Source organism: Nothobranchius furzeri, chromosome 7 (assembly GCF_043380555.1).
Source record: "Nothobranchius furzeri strain GRZ-AD chromosome 7, NfurGRZ-RIMD1, whole genome shotgun sequence".
Lineage (NCBI taxonomy): Eukaryota > Metazoa > Chordata > Actinopteri > Cyprinodontiformes > Nothobranchiidae > Nothobranchius > Nothobranchius furzeri.
In genome coordinates, this window is record NC_091747.1 from 37110432 (window position 1) to 37125442 (window position 15011).

Sequence of the window (15011 nt, forward strand, 5' to 3'; positions counted from 1 at the left end):
AGAGAGAGAGAGAGAGAGAGAGAGAGAGAGAGAGAGAGAGAAAGAAAAAGAGAGAAAGAGAGAAAGAAAAAGAGAGAAAGAGAGAAAGAGAAAGAGAGAAAGAGAAAGAGAGAGAGCGAGAGAGCGAGAGAGATCAAAAATAAAACCCGACCGGAGCGGAGGTAGTGAACAAAGCACGTCAGCTCTGTCTTGTCAAATGCACCATGTAAGTTACGAAAAAAGTAACTTTAAATATTCAACCGAAAAAGAGGCGAGCTGAAGAAAACCTAGGGACTACTGAAGAAACGTAAGCAACAGTGAAGCAATCACAGCGAGATCCGTTACTGTCTGTGTTTTTTATTATCATTAAATGCTTATTACAATTGCTCGTGAGACAACAACACATAATGAATACATACAAGGCATCTTTAGTAACAATAAAAGAAAAACGTATAAGAAACTTTAAAAGAGGCACTTATATCACAAAGTAAAACATTGTTACAAGATTAAACATTTTTCTGCAGCATGACAAATGGCTTTTGCAGTTGCATTTGAATTTTTTTATACGAGTCAAAGTGGATAAGAACATATGGAATTCATTTGTGAAACAGTTTATGTTTGGCAGTTGTTTTTTCCATTTGCTTTTGTGGATGTGGTATTTACCCATAATAATAATGTTAATTAACAATGAATTATTCCCATTTAATTTAGAATTGTAAATAAGAATATCTTCATTTGTAAAACGATCAAGTTCCCTTATTTTATTTCTTACCCAACAATGGACTTCTTCCCAAAACCTCTTACTTATACGACAGCTGAAAAATAAGTGTTCTGTTCCTTCAGGGCTTTCCTGACAGAATTCACAAGGGTCAACTTCAAAACCAAATCTCTTCCTCAGTGTCTGATGGATAGTAGTTGTTAAGAATTTTAAATTGCATTTCTTTTACTTTGGACATTATAGGCCATTTTATAAATTTTAATTGTTTTTCTTCAATTTTTGGATTTCCGAGTATTTTTATTTTAATCTTTCTATCATAATCTATCATAATCATGATAGAAATATTTTTAAAGGCTCCATTTAAAAATTTATTTTCACATTTTCTTTCTGTGATGTTCAATTCTCCTATTAATAAATTAGGAAGTTTTATTTGAACATTAGAGAAGAGGATTGTGTTTTTTATCATTTGTATCAAAGTCACTGGTATAGCCTTACATACTTTCTTATATTCCTGAAGAGAACATTGAATGTTATTAAATTTGCATTTAAAATTCTGTAGCTGTAATATTTCACCATCTTTATCCATAATATCGTGTACAAAGATAATTCCTTGATCAAACCACTGTTGGTTAAACAAAGACTTTCTGTTTGAAACAATTACTCCATTATTCCACAAGGTGGCACAATGAGGAGTAAAATTATGGGTAAATACCATCTTCCAATAATGCAATACTTGTTTGTGAAATTCAGATAATTTAAAAGCCAATTTAGTGATTTCAAAGTCACATTTCAAAAGAAAGTTTAGCCCCCAAAACTTCTTGAAGACATTTTTTGGAATATGAAACCAAATTGTGTCTGTCTTTATTAGAAATTCTTTCAGCCACTTTGTTTTAAATGTTCCCAGCATTGCTTCAAAATCCACAGATTTCATACCTCCATTTTTATGTTCTTTGACTAACTGGGATCTTTTTATATAATGGGTTTTATTTCTCCATATAAATTTGTATATATTAGCGTAAATATTTTTCACTGTTTTTGGAGCGATATAAAGAGATTGACATGGATAGATCAGTTGGGAAATACCCTCAGACTTGGACAATAAATTTCGCCCAACTGTCTGTGTGTGTGCTTAAATGAACAGGACGGACTGCGCTCCCGGCCGGCTGCAGTTTTGTGTGTAGGGAGGGGCGGGCGCTCTATGTGACTGGCCAGTCACAGAGCGTGAAGACAGTCAGTTACCCAATGAGGATTTTCCTTCAGCACGATTACAGATATTTACTCGTTTCATGCTTGTATTCGTCAAAAATGCTTTATCCGTACCGGATACTCGTCTGAAACGAGTATCCGGCTCATCCCTACTCGTAACTTTAGTTAAATCGACTTTGACCAAATTGCGATTTTGTTACTATTGATGCTGCTGAGAAATAAAAGGCTCCGGTGTGAAATGTATGGTTGTAGTCAGTGGCGGCTGGTGAAAAATATTTTTGGTGGGGCTGTGCTATTTTTTTATTTTTAAACAAACTTGTGCTTTCTGAGCTTTGTGCACAACTTCACTATTTCCTGAATTAAGCACAGCTCTTTTATTTCCTGTCTTATATCATTGGACAAACTAATTAATCCAGGTGTGTCTGACTATTGGCAAACTGCCTTGCAGACCAAGGTTGAAAAATACTGCATTAAATTGCACATAAAAATAACATGACCATGAATGGTAAATAGGCAATGCAAGAGGTAAGTAACAAAAACATTTTGTTTAATTTCAACATTTGAGTGAACACCAAAAATTATGAGCAGGTCACTTTTACAGTAATGGTAGTAAACACTACTTAGACAAAATGCCAGAAATTTACACTGTTAAATATTTCTGGAGTGTTGTGCCAAGGTCAACTTTATACAAAGATCAAGTGGATGCATTTGTGTGTGTGTGTGATACCTCATTTGTACAGAAATTTTGCCCTTCTGTCCTTCTGAGTGGCAAAGCTCTCGATTAGCTTTTTATTGAAGTCAGGGATGTTTGTGACAAGCTTTTTTTTCCCATGGAGAGCATGGCAAGAGCATTCAGCCCATCTTGTGTCATGGTGTTCCTCAAGGAAAGTCTTAATCCTCTTTAAAGTAGAAAAGCACCTTTCTGATTCGGCTGTGGTCATGGGTGTGGTGACAAGAATCTTCTTTTGCATGGCTCAGGATGGTGTGAAAAACCTGTCATATGATAAATAAAAAACAACAGATAAGTACATAGGAAAAACTTTTATAAGAAATAATGTCATCAGTATCCTCTTACAAATGTCATATTTCCCAGTTTTTGGGACAATAAAACATTTCTGATTCTCAATCAGATGTTTTTACATTTGAGGTAAAAACATCTAATTGAGAATCAGAAATGTTTAATTGTCCCAAAAGCTGGGAAATTTGTTTGCTGCAGCAGAAGTGTAACAAGTAAAATGGAATCAGATTGATGTATGTACAAATTTACATGAAATACACATTTACGTGATTAAATATGTATAATAAGTATGTGGGTTGAAATTAGTTTTTACAGTTATTGCACATTAAACATGTTATTAAACAAATGTCCCGGTTTGTGGGACAACCAAGGATTTCTGATTCTGATTGTCTTGTTCACAGAAATGTAATGTACAGCTTACCTCTGCACCCAGCTGCTGTTGTTCCCTGCATGGCAACGTTAGCTCTGCTGCCTAGCATGGCTAGCTTCACCGTGTTGTTGTCCATGTGTGCCCGGGTTGACTCGTGTTTCTTCACCCTATCAGAAAAATGTTTCATGTCTGTAACTCCTGACTCATCCATGCCTTATCTGCCCCATCCGTTTTGAATAACAAACACGGAAAGCAAAATAACGCATTAGCGTGATTGCATCCAGCTAGCCACTGCTTCCTGGTGTACCAATTTCGGGAGAAGCGTCGTGTGTGTAGTTTACCTCTCTCCTCCTCCTGCTGGCTTATCTTTACGTCGGGCTGATCTGGTCCAAGCTCTTTGACATTAAGTTTTTCCACCATAGTTCACCTCTCGAACGGATACTGGAGGAGACCGAACTGAATTCAGTGGCTGCTGAGATCCGGTATCCATGCTGGTTGTAGTCACCGGCAGCGTCCATGTTACATCTGTGTCACGACCAAAAACGACTCTGCCGAGTTCTACCTAACACCAACGAATCCTTTGGCGGTAGCTCCATCGCCCATCATGCTTCTGAAACGTTCTGAAACAACGTCGACGCTGATTGGATACATTCCCATTCCTACCCTTTGATATTCTTGTCAGCAATTGGACAGCTGGTCTCGTCCTGTTTGGGCGATTGAAAAACAGCACACAGCCTCCATCGCTCGGCAGAGCTCGGCAGAGACCAATATAGATATATATATATATATATGATTTATTTTTGTTACAAAGCACACAATTAACTTAGAATATGTGATTATTGTTAATTTTATTTATTTATTTTTTAAAATAAAAATTAAAAACACGGACAAACTGGGAGGGCGGCGCCCTATCGCCCTCTACTGGCCAGCCGCCACTGGTTGTAGTTGTGTGTCTTATTTTGAAAGAACTATTTACGCGTTACCATAGCGATCAGAGGGCATTAAGAAGCATGCCTGTCTGAGAAAAGTGTATAAAGCATGCAGTGAGGGGTTTTACAGTCTTAACATCTATAATAATTGTAAAAAATAAAGTTGGCTACTTCATGGATTTCACCTACCGCGGGTTATTTTTAGAACGTAACTCCTGCAATAAACGAGGGACTGCTGCATTATTAACAGTAGAGTCTGGGACATCTAATTGATTAACATCAACATTGATTATTATGCACTATTATTTTTGTTCAACAGTGATAAAGTCCTAATGTCTTCAAGAAAGTTCCTTTTTTTCCCCATCTGAGCATCGGGGGAAAGGCTGTCTTGCAATTGTTGATAGTGTGTGCCCCATTTCTTCCAGGATCACTCTCTTTATAGGTTTTAATGGACTCCTAGTACTGTGAAGTGGTTTCATGGTACAAAGGCATTGTATTCCAAGATCTGGGAGACTAGAAATGAGCAGTGATGCCCTTCCAACCATCTTTCCAGAAAAATAAGTGATCTGGAAGCTGTTAGGCTTACTTACAGCAGCACTTTCTGCACCTGCATAAACTCCAGGACACATTTACTAACAGTGTTTGTTGCTGTATGTGCTGCAGCTTTGAATTTTTTAATTATATATTTTGTTAATATTTTGTCTATGGTGTCTTGTTATGAAGTGTACAAGAGTAAAAGTGTTTTTAGCATGTGATTCAAAGCGAAGTTTGACTGGGAAACTCAAAGCTCAATAGTCTGTATCAACAGAAATTCACTTGCAGCCTATGTAATATTTGATGTGTCAATTTATTCTAATCAAATCAAATCAACTTTATTTATATAGCACTTTTCATACAAAAAATGCAACTCAAAGTGCTTTACAGATTAAAATGGCCCCATAGATCCCACATTCCCATCCCAGCCCCCCTCCCCAAGTACAAAACAATTAAAAATTACAGTTCCCCTCCCGCACCCAACTTCCAAAGTGGACATACAATCACCCACCCACACACACACACACACACACGCACACACACACACACACACACACACACACACACACACACACACACACACACACACACACACACACACACACACACACACACACACACACACACACACACACACACACACACACACACACTCGTGAACACCAGAGGAAACAATAGGCTGAGTTCAGATGGGTCAGGTAATGAACGACACATCATCAGCGGAGCCATCTGCCCTGGCAGCAACAGATCCACGGCAGCAGCCAAGACACCGGCCCATGACGCCCAGTGGCGTAGGGCAGAAACCCCCACCAGTGCCCGGGCACTACCTGGGGAGCGCCCCGGCCGCCGCCGCCCCTGACCACCGGCCCCAAGGCAGAGGGCTCCGCAGAGGAAACACTGGAGGATTTAAGATATATAACATATAAAATAATAAAAGCTAATAATGATAAAAAGTAACTGATAAAAAGTGATTATAAAGATAGTAAAAGAAAACATAATCATGTAAAAACACTAAGATGTATATAAAATGATAAAAATAATAAAAGAGATAAATATGTATTTATAGATAAATAGTAATCAGTTAAAAGCTAAGCTAAAAAGGTGGGTCTTGAGCCTATTCTTAAAAGCCTGGATGTTTCCTTCGGACCTGAGGTCCTCCGGCAGCCCGTTCCAAAGGCGAGGGCCGTAATACTTGAAGGACGCCTCGCCGTGGGTGTGAGTCTTAACTTTAGGGATAACTAGGAGACGGCTGCCAGAGGAGCGCAGAGACCGCGAGGGTTTATACAGTAAAAGCAGTTCTGAAAGATAAGAAGGCCCAAGACCATTAAGACACTTAAAAACCATTAAAAGAACCTTAAAATCAATCCTGAAACATACGGGGAGCCAGTGCAGTGATTTTAAAACCGGAGTGATGTGCTCCCGCTTCCTGGTCTTCATCAGGACACGTGCTGCTGAGTTTTGTAAAAGTTGTAAACCTGAGATGCTCTTTTTGGGAAGACCAGAAAGCAGGACATTGCAGTAATCAATTCTACTAGTTACAAAAGCATGCACTAGCGTCTCCGTATTGGCCCGAGAGAGAATGGGGCGGACTCTGGCGATATTCTTAAGATGGTAAAAACCTATTTTTGTGATGTTTTTAATGTGGGGGATAAAAGTCAGCTCAGAGTCGAAAATAACACCCAGATTCTTCACTTGTAGTGATGGATAAAAAGACATTGACTGTAGTTTAGGTAAAAGTTTCTCTCTCTGGGCCTCAGGACCGATGACTAAAACTTCAGTTTTGCCCTGGTTGAGCTGGAGAAAGTTTTCAGTCATCCATGATTTAATATCTAAAATGCAATTAAAAAGTGTTTCCATTGGCTGAGCGTCATCAGGAGACACGGAGATGTACAATTGTGTATCATCAGCGTAACTGTGGAAATTCACCCCATGTCTCCTGATGACGCTGCCCAGAGGGAGCATATAGAGGTTAAAAAGTACTGGGCCTAGAATTGATCCCTGAGGCACACCGCATGTGATGCTGTGGACCCCAGAGGAACAGGTATCCAGACTCACCATAAAAGTCCTGTCTGTGAGGTAGGAAGTAAACCAACTATGAACAACACCAGAGAGGCCGATCTGTTTTAAACGGGTTAAAAAATAGTGTGGTCTACTGTATCAAAGGCAGCGCTTAGATCCAGCAGAACCAACACTGTTGCCCTCCGAGCATCATAATTTGTTCTAAAATCATTTAAAATCTTCAGAAGGGCCGTCTCAGTGCTATGGTTCACCCTAAAACCAGACTGAAATTTCTCTAGGACATGTTGGCGGTTGATAAAATCATTAAGTTGTATTAAAACAAGCTTCTCTAAAATTTTGCTTAAAAATGGTAAATTGGATACCGGTCGGAAATTGTTAAAGTCATTAAAATCTAAATTGCTCTTCTTCAACAGGGGTCTGACCACCGCCCGTTTAAAAGCAGCAGGAAAGACCCCCGTCTGAAGGGAACAGTTCATCAAAGTTAAAATCTCATCTCTAAATGAGTCATAAAATTGTTTAAAAAACCTTGTGGGGATAGGGTCCAGAACACACGTGGTAGGCCTCACTGAGGAGAAAACTTTATCAATAGTCTCAACTTCAACCAAGACAAAACTGTCCAGTGCTTCCTCAGGTAGACACACACTCTCAGATTGATCGGGAGCAGCATGACATTGGGTGGAAAAAATGTTACTCAATCTTGCAAATACATAATGTGTGGCAATGTCATGCACAACACACACAATCCTTAAGATCAAACCCGTGTCATTCTTTTGGTCCAGGGCAGCAGTCAAAAAAAAAAAAAAAAAAAAAAAAAGAATAAGTGAAGTGGCCACAAATGGCCAGGATAGAGCCCAGAGTGCTAATGTTTAAAATGTATACAAATATTATTGATTACAATTCTTTACTGTTAATATCAACAATAAGCTTTTTATTTTGAAATTACAAGTATAAAAAAATGCTGTTACATTTACATTTAATGCTGTTACACTGTAATCCTTTATTATAAGTATGGACATAGAATCAAGTGAACAACATTTTGAAATAAGTTTAATTGGAATTTTGTACTATACAAAAACAAAACAAAAACAACAACGACATATTAAACAAACAAACACAGACAGTGCCTTCATTTGTCCATTACATGTCAAACATAGCACTGACCCTTAAGGTTGGTTTATGCTTGACGCGTCCGCGAGGTCCGCACGGCTCCGCGCGGAAAAGTTGCGTCATTTTAACAACCACGCCCCTCCACCGCGTCTCCGCACGGCCCAAGATTTCCGCAACGCGCACCTCGGAAAATTTCTAACCACGCGGACGGTCGGACGCGGAAAAACATGGCGGACCGGCACGGCAGAGGTTCGTAAATACAGACATTTGTATGATTCAGCTCTCAGAGATCACCGTGATCAACATGTTGTTAATAATTCTTGGAGAGAAATAGCTCGCACTGTCGGAAAAGACGAGAACGCTGTTAAAAATGCTGAAATGCCATGTTGTAAACAGTGATTTCTACTTCTACTATGGTGTAGTGTTGGATGCATGCTGTAGAGCTCCATGCTGCCCCGTTCAGTTTGGGAGAATATTGGCTCACCGCAGAGACGAGCCGCACAAACCATAAACGCTGCGAGTTGTGAAGCGCGTTCCTGCCGCGAGCTGCATCACCGCGCGGAAAGTGAATGCGTCAAGCATAAACCAAGCTTAAGTCCCTGCTCATCAGCACATGCTTTCAAAAAGAGCTCCATGTCCTCTGCAAACTGAAAAACAAAGAGGAACATGCCCCTTGCTCCAGTGTCTTCTTCCTCTGACATGTCTCTTAAGACCCTCTGCTGGTCCTCTTGATTTAAGGACAGATATTTTGGCATTGTTACGTGTCCACGGAAAAGTGCCTTATTTTGGACAACCCACTGCACAGCAGGACGCAGATCTTCAACAACTGCTGGCTCCTGTGTCAGGCACATGGGGATACAAACACAGCTATTTCTCTTTTGCAGAACAGTTTTTTAACAGTTATTCAAATGTCACTTACCATGTAATTACACTACTGTTTAAAGTGAATACTGACCTGACTGACTTCCTGGAACTTGTGCTTTTTCAGTCTGAAAATGGGCACGTGTTGCCCTTCAAGCACAGCTTTGGTTTCCTCTCTCTAGTGTGCAAATAGCTTGCCAGAGCTTAACAGAAAATTTTGATATTGTTAAGGTGTGTAAACTTTGACACAACATAGAACAGAAGTCAAAATATAAATATCTCCTGAGATCAAAGTTCTCCATCAACAGCAAGCACCACCATTTACGCAAGTAGGGCATGTCTGACTAAAATATTAATATGAAACATATTTAACAACTTTCAAAAGATTCAAGACTCCATTGCTGTGAAAGTAAATAGAATACTTACTATAGTATAGTCAAATGGTGCATCCAGTGCCACGTACAGAGCAGACTATTTGGAAGAAAATATAAAAGTGTCATTTTTTTAGAAGCTTAAATTAGCTTCTGTATGAATCTCAAGAAGAGAAGAGAAAAATTACCATCAGCATGAAGATCCCACAGTCAACTCCGTAGTCTTGGCTTGGAAAACCCTGCATTACATTGAAAATAAAGGCTTGTTAATAAAATCCCTTAAAAGAAGACTAGTGTAATTTATATTATTCACCATACACTTAAACTAGCACCTTCAAGTCAAAGCTCTTTTTTTCTGACCACTGCCCGGGAATGAGCTTCACTGCAAGATTCCTTTTTTTCAAGACAGTTACATTCACAAGTTAACAGACATCATCATGATGGGTGTGAAATGTTTATTGCTAATAGCACCAACTGTAACTACAGGTCTTAGGAACACGACCTCAACAAAACAGTATAACAAAATGAAAAAGTACAGTCACATGCTCACAGTTATAATAATAATACATTTTATTTAAAAGCGCCTTTCAGAACACCCAAGGTCACTTGACAGAAAACACGTAATAAAATACAATAAAACAATAACAAAACCCAAACAAGAAAAAAAAACAGAGAGAAACAGTTCAATAAAATCAGAGATTGTAGGCAGATTTAAACATATGTGTTTTGAGTTTTGTTTTGAAAAGGGTAACACTGTCGATGTTCCTGATGTCTGGGGGAAGTGAGTTCCAGAGACGAGGAGCAGAGCGGCTGAAAGCTCTTCTCCCCATGGTAGCGAGACGGGCAGAAGGAACCGCAAGATGGATGGAAGAAGAAGATCTGAGAGAACGGGATGGGGTGTGAATATTTGCACTTGCAGTTGGTCAAAATAAAGCATTTTCAGCTTTAATTTGAGGTTGGCTTATTTTATAAACTAATATTTAATGGTGTTTTATGTTAAACTAAAACGTTTGAAGACCCTATTTATGTCTGAAACTCATCTAAAGACAGCATCACTGGCTTGATCAGAATGTGAAGATGAGAAATAGAATAAAATGTTGAAGCATCATGCTGATATAGTTTATAAAAAAAGCATGTGAGTGTACTGTATGTGTGAACACTCAAGATCAGCAGAACATGATCGTGCACTTAACCTGGAACACTGAACAGGTTCCTGAAAATTCTGGAACAAACCAAAAATGCTTATAAAAATGTGACCTCAAAAGTGAAACATATTGTTGGCCACCAAATCCTGCCTTAGTGTATAATGGGTCAAGAAAGAGGATTTCTCTTTTAGGTGGCTTCAGTACCTAAAAGACAGTTCATGACATACAGTGAATATCAGTTGTTCATCTTTGGATAGATCCAAAATGGACTGATCACATAGTCTCCAATTTGAGGAGGGATTCATCTTCATCCTTTGGGGAGCATTTTAAACACGCAGGAAGCATGGTGTAGAGAAAGAAACATCTGGGATATTTAACAAGGCTCTCAAGGCTCATGGCACGCAGATTTAAACATTCTCCAGTTGCACAATACCCTAATGGTGTCTGTTCAGATCACACAATATCAGATGGTCACTGAGGAAGTGAAGGCATGGTTTGCCATGTGTTGTTTGGATGGGATATTTAATTGCATTGGGATATTCCTCCATTTGCTGCTGTGAAGTCTGACATCACATGGTCCTGCCACCATCTAGTGGGAAATTTCAGTACTGCAGGAAGATGACTTCAGGTCCAAGCTGTATTATCACCTCCATTGGGTCAGTAGACGCTGTCTGAGTCTGTTTAGACTTGTTCAATGTGTGAAACACACGGTCGGATCAGTATTTAAAGAGAAAATAGTTCCAAGTGGAAGGCAGATAAGTGACATTTTTTGAAACAGAGAAGAGAAGGAGGTTGTTGTTTTTCCTCTCTTTTCAATAACAAACCAGCCATCCAGCCGAGGAGCAACAGGGATGGAGGCGTGCAGCTCTCAGCTGGGTGCTGCTAAAGTTGGATGAATGACAGGAGGTGAATGACTGACAGTAGACACTCCAAAGACCTTCATGTGCCTATCAACGGTTTGAATTCAGCTCCACACCAGTTCTACAATTCAGTCTTTCATCATACTTCCCTACTCATAGCTGGGACTGTTCAGAAAATGGCCAAAATGCAATTAGATCCTCATCAGGAAAAGGCAGTAGAAAAACATGTCTGATATGTGCACTGAGCTCACCAGGTGGAAAGGTTCCACATTCATGTTATCTCCATCTGGGTCTGAGGAGGAAGGACACAGAGGTCAACAACCATCACATCAACACCAAACGACACCTTCACCACGTCTCACTCTGTAAAACCACCAGGATCAGGTGACAAGAAGGCCAGCTACCATTTATTTTTATTGGACCACCATGAACAACGAGCGCATCTTTAAATGACTTCCATCAAACATTTGCCCTATCACACCTGCTCTGGTTACTGATCAAAGGACACTTTTAGATCCAGCAGCTCCAGAGTCTGCTGCTCAGCTTTAGTCTGGTGATTCAAAGAGAAAATGTCCTGATCGATGTGACAGAAGGTCTGTTTCACATCCGATGCCTGCTTACAAAGTATCCAAACTTCAAGGATTTTTTTGACTCTTTAAATTTATATTTCTCTATTTTCTCAACTGAATTTTGAAATATGCAACTTTTTCACACTGCATCCAAGTTTCGTCTTCGTCTTCTTCGTCTTCCTCCGCTTATCCGGGTCCGGGTCGCGGGGGCAGCATCCCAATTAGGGAGCTCCAGGCCGTCCTCTCCCCGGCCTTGTCCACCAGCTCCTCCGGCAGGACCCCAAGGCGTTCCCGGACCAGATTGGAGATGTAACCTCTCCAACGTGTCCTGGGTCGACCCGGGGGCCTTCTGCCGGCAGGACATGCCCGAAACACCTCCCCGGGGAGGCGTCCAGGAGGCATCCTGACCAGATGCCCAAACCACCTCAACTGGCTCCTTTCGATCCGGAGGAGCAGCGGTTCTACTCCGAGTCCCTCCCGAATGTCCGAGCTCCTCACCCTATCTCTAAGGCTGAGCCCGGCCACCCTACGGAGGAAACTCATTTCGGCCGCTTGTATCCGCAATCTCGTTCTTTCGGTCATTACCCAAAGCTCATGACCATAGGTGAGGATTGGGACGTAGATCGACCGGTAAATCGAGAGCCTGGCTTTCTGGCTCAGCTCCCTCTTCCCCACGACAGATCGGCTCAGCGTCCGCATCACTGCAGACGCCGAACCAATCCGCCTGTCGATCTCCCGATCCCTCCTACCCTCACTCGTGAACAAGACCCCGAGATACTTAAACTCCTCCACTTGAGGTAGGACCTCTCCCCCGACCTGGAGGTGGCAAGCCACCCTTTTCCGGTCGAGAACCATGGTCTCAGATTTGGAGGTGCTGATCCTCATCCCAGCCGCTTCACATTCGGCCGCGAACCTACCCAGTAAGAGCTGAAGGTCAGAGCTGGATGAAGCTAGGAGGACCACATCATCCGCAAAAAGCAGAGACGAGATTCTCCTGCCACCAAACTCGACACACTCCACACCACGGCTGCGTCTAGAAATTCTGTCCATAAAGGTAATGAACAGAACCGGTGACAAAGGGCAGCCCTGGCGGAGTCCAACCCTCACTGGGAACAGGTCCGACTTACTACCGGCTATGCGGACCAAGCTCACGCTCCTCTGGTAAAGGGACTGAATGGCCCTTAACAGAAAGCCATCCACCCCATACTCCTGGAGCGTCCCCCACAGGGTGCCCCTGGGGACACGGTCATAAGCCTTCTCCAAATCCACAAAGCACATGTGGATTGGTTGGGCAAACTCCCATGCCCCCTCCATCACCCTTGCAAGGGTATAGAGCTGGTCCACAGTTCCACGGCCAGGACGAAAACCACATTGCTCCTCCTCTATCTGAGATTCAACTATCGATCGGACCCTCCTCTCCAGTACCTTGGCGTAGACCTTTCCAGGGAGGCTGAGGAGTGTGATCCCCCTATAGTTGGAACACACCCTCAGGTCACCCTTCTTAAAGATGGGGACCACCACCCCGGTCTGCCACTCCCTAGGAACTGCCCCCGATGACCACGCAATGTTGTAGAGACGTGTCAACCATGACAGCCCTACAACATCCATAGCCTTGAGATACCCAGGACGAACCTCATCCGCCCCCGGGGCTCCGCCGCTGTGTAGTTGTTTGACTACCTCAGCAACTTCTGCCCCCGAGATCGGACAGTCCATCCCCAGGCCTCCCGGCTCTGGTTCCTCCTCGGAATGCGCATTGGTGGGATTGAGGAGCTCCTCAAAGTATTCCTTCCACCGTCCGACTATAGCCTCAGTTGACGTCAGCAGCTCCCCATCCCCACTGTAAACAGTGTGAGCGAGTTGCTGCCTTCCTCTCCTGAGGCGCCGGACAGTTTGCCAGAACCTCTTTGGAGCCGATCGATAGTCTTTCTCCATGGCCTCACCAAACTCCTCCCACGCCTGAGATTTTGCCTCGGCAACTGCCACTGCTGCACCCCGCTTGGCTATCCGGTACCTGTCTGCTGCCTCCGGAGACCCACAGACCAGCCACACCCTGTAGGCCTCCTTCTTCAGCCTGACGGCTCCCCGAACCTCTGGTGTCCACCAGCGGGTACGGGGGTTGCCACCACGACTGGCACCGGCCACCTTACGACCACAGCTAGCAACAGCCGCCTCGACAATCGCAGAGTGGAACAAGGCCCACTCGGACTCAATGTCCCCCACTGCTCTCGGGACGTGGTCAAAGCTCTGCCGGAGGTGGGAGTTGAAGACCGTCTTGACAGGTTCTTCTGCCAGGCGTTCCCAGCAGACCCTCACTATGCGTTTGGGTCTGCCAGGTCTACGCGGCATGTTCCCTTGCCATCTGATCCAACTCACCACCAGGTGGTGATCAGTTGACAGCTCCGCCCCTCTCTTCACTCGGGTGTCCAAAACATACGGCCGCAGGTCAGATGATACGACTACAAAATCTATCATCGACCTGTGACCTAGGCTGCCCTGGTACCAAGTGTACCGGTGGGCATCCTTATGTTCGAACATGGTGTTCGTTATGGCCAAACTGTGGCTTGCACAGAAGTCCAATAACAAAACACCGCTTGAGTTCAGATTAGGTGGGCCGTTCCTCCCAATCACACCCCTCCAGGTCAAGCTGTCATTGCCCACGTGAGCATTGAAGTCCCCCAGCAGGACAATGGAGTCCCCTGATGGAGCACTATCTAGCACTCGTCCCAGGGACTCCAAAAAGGGTGGGTACTCTGAACTGATATTTGGCCCATAAGCACAAACAACAGTCAGGACCCGTTCCCCGACCCGAAGGTGCAAGGAAGCTACCCTCTTGTCCCCCGGGGTAAACCCCAACACACAGGCAGAGAGTCTCGGGGCTAACAAAAAGCCAACCCCAGCCCTCCGCCTCTCACCCGGAGCAACTCCAGCAAAGTAGAGTGTCCAACCCCTCTCCAGGTCTCGGGTTCCAGAGCCAATGCAATGTGTCGAGGTGAGTCCGACTATATCTAGCCGGTACCGCTCAACCTCTGCCACAAGCTCCGGCTCCTTCCCCGCCAGCGAGGTGACGTTCCATGTCCCAAAAACTAGTTTTCTTGTCCGGGGATTGGACCGCCAAGGCTCCCGCCTTGGTCTGCCACCCGATTCGCATTGCACCGGACCCTTCATGTTCCTCCTGCGGGTGGTGGGTCCACAGTTGGACGAGCCCATGTATCCGGTTCGGGCTGGGCCCGGCCGGGCCCCATGGGCGAAAGCCCGGCCACCAGGTGCTCGCTCACGGGCCCCAACCCCAGGCCTGGCTCCAGGGTGGGACCCCGGTAACCCTCCG

General features: G+C 43.5%; 2 long non-coding RNA genes across 2 annotated transcripts; both read right to left on the reverse strand.

Moving 5' to 3' along the window:
* Positions 1-221: 221 nt before the first annotated feature.
* On the reverse strand, positions 222-4024 carry LOC139070572 (uncharacterized). Its single transcript, XR_011521064.1, has 3 exons — positions 3633-4024; positions 3343-3458; positions 222-2896 (listed from the first exon to the last, which is right to left on the reverse strand). It is a non-coding gene; the product is annotated as an uncharacterized lncRNA (long non-coding RNA).
* A 4433-nt stretch (positions 4025-8457) lies between these two features.
* On the reverse strand, positions 8458-9990 carry LOC129167050 (uncharacterized). The gene is made up of 4 exons (XR_011521009.1): positions 9301-9990; positions 9168-9212; positions 8836-9085; positions 8458-8716 (listed from the first exon to the last, which is right to left on the reverse strand). It is a non-coding gene; the product is annotated as an uncharacterized lncRNA (long non-coding RNA).
* Between the last annotated feature and the right edge of the window lie 5021 nt (positions 9991-15011).